Below are 2,322 nucleotides of genomic sequence, written 5' to 3'. Positions count from 1 at the left end.
CCCCAAGAACACCATACAGTGCAAAATAATACTTGTCATGAACACCACACTATTTGAAAATGACCACTGTGAATTCCGTTTGTTCACAAACAATATAGCTCCATAAGTAATTAAATTTTTTTTATAAAACTTCATGTATGTCCATACTAATTGCTGCAGTAGCAGAAGGTTCATAGTGCACATATAATACAAGCCACACATAATAAGGTTCATATTTTAGTCTTACATATATTAGCAACTGAAGGTCTTACACATAATAGCACATTTAATTCTTGCACATGATAGCAATTTGAAGTCTTACTCGTACTAGTAAGTTCTCTGCCTACATATTGGCAGTTTAAAGTCTTACATAATAGGTAAATAAGCCAATCAACAACACATAACACCAAAAGAACTATCCAACTCATCCAAGAAGCCTATGTTGATCCAGGGAACTTTTCACTAATGAACATAGCAAACCAATGCATCTTGTTTTCAAATGGAAGTCCATTGAAAGCTCTAGCAATGTGAGGGTTAGCAACCAAATGAGCATAGTAAAATGATCTATGGACCTCCTCAAAACCAGGAAGGGTTTTCAATGTGTCAAATAAACCTTCTAGAAGCTTATTATCCGGCTCGGCGACCTTTAGTATAGCAGAGGCAAGCTTGTCACCAACACTAGTGAATGCACCAATCAGCCCGTCATCTTCATTCTCTTGTGTTTTTGCTTTCTTTGGCTTACTTGCAGATGATGCCTCCGCACGATCATCAGTAGTGGCAGGACCATCATTTTCTTCATCATGTGCTGTCCCCTCCCAACCAGCCAGGACATAAGTAAACCGAAGATCAAAATCTACGGCCGCCATTACATTTTGAGTGGCATGGGACTTCTTACCACGAAAAGAAGATTCCATATTCTTACGAACAGAGGCTCTAATATGTGTGCCATCAATAGCTCCAATACAATCCTATTTTGTGTTCAACAACATTAAAAACTAGGGACAATATATCAATGCTCACATAAATATAAAATGAGATAGGGATGAATCTCACACCTTAAAGTAAGGATCCCATCTAGGATTCCCTGCTATTTTAGTTGGAGTGTCCAATGAGGGGGGTCTGATAAGTTCATCTCGTAGCTCACCAATTGCATGAAGGACTTTGTTGAAATAACGACTTACTGTTTCTCCAGACCTATCATAATTAGTGCGGACTAACCTATTTCTAAGGTTATGCCCCACCGTATGCAGAAACATAGCAACTTGTTCCTCAATACACATGTGGATGGTATCTTCAAGTAAACCACGATCCCTAAACAGCTTACAAAAATGAAAAAAAACTTCCCCTTCTAAGTCTAAGCATATCGATACAAGTTGTATCATTCCTCCAAATTTTCGTTTCTAGATACTCAATTCTCATCCTATCCCTTTCAACCATTGGGCCATATCTAATACCTTCTCTCCTTGAACCTCTCGTTCTTTTTCTAGACCGAATAATCATGGCCATCATTGATAACAATAAATTTGTAGCAGCAATACAAACTAAAAGCTTGGTCCTCTTATCCATCTACAATACAACAACAAAAATAACACATGACCATCATCTACTGTCAATAAGTTTACCCAAAAAAAAATAACATTGTTGAACTAATTATACTACAACATTCTTGAACAACAGACATGCACAGATCTGTAAACGAAATCCCCATTCAGTGTAGGGATGGAGAGGATGAGGATTTTTTTACTTTGAACAATGGAAACCGAGCTCTGCAGTTTCTAGGTAGGGATGGAGAGGATGAGGCCTTCTCGCGCCGCCGGCTAGCCCCAGCTCGCGCAGCCGCCTCGCCCTCCTCGCGCCGCCGGCTCGCCTCAGCTCGCGTCGCCGCCTTGCCCTCCTCGCGTCGCCACCTCGCCCTCCTCGCGCCGCCGCCTGGCCCTCCTCGCGCCGCCGCGTCGCCCTCCTCGCGCCGCCGCGTCGCCCTGCTCGCGCTCCGCCGCGCTGCCCTGGTCGCGCGCCGCTGTGTCGCCTCAGGCCACGCCGCCGCCTCGCCCTGCTCGTGAGGCGCCGCCTCGCCCCCAGCTCGCGCCGCCGCCTTGTGCGCTTCCGCCGCCGCCACTAACCCTAACCCTAGAGGTTATCGTGAGGAGGAGAAAAGAGCGAACGGAAAAAAAAGGGAGCGGTGAAAATATGCAGTGGGACGCGAGTGATTACTGCGCGAGCACGGGCGAGGAAGTGGGATGGTGCGGTCCGCCAAATTTTCCCGGATGGAGCGGTACCGAATATTGAAGGAATATTCCCTTTTGGAATCATCCCATCCCTTCTAGCCTCTCAACCAAACACATC

At 45.1% G+C, this 2,322-nt stretch overlaps 1 pseudogene; it reads right to left on the bottom strand.

Annotated features, from left to right (window-relative positions):
• Nucleotides 1-416: 416 nt before the first annotated feature.
• Nucleotides 417-2,101, bottom strand: LOC112936690 (uncharacterized; annotated as a pseudogene).
• Between the last annotated feature and the right edge of the window lie 221 nt (nucleotides 2,102-2,322).

The sequence above is a fragment of the Oryza sativa genome, chromosome 10 (assembly GCF_034140825.1).
Source record: "Oryza sativa Japonica Group chromosome 10, ASM3414082v1".
Classification (NCBI taxonomy): domain Eukaryota; kingdom Viridiplantae; phylum Streptophyta; class Magnoliopsida; order Poales; family Poaceae; genus Oryza; species Oryza sativa.
The sequence above is the reverse complement of the archived record's forward strand: the minus strand, read 5'-3'. Positions and strand labels throughout refer to the sequence as shown.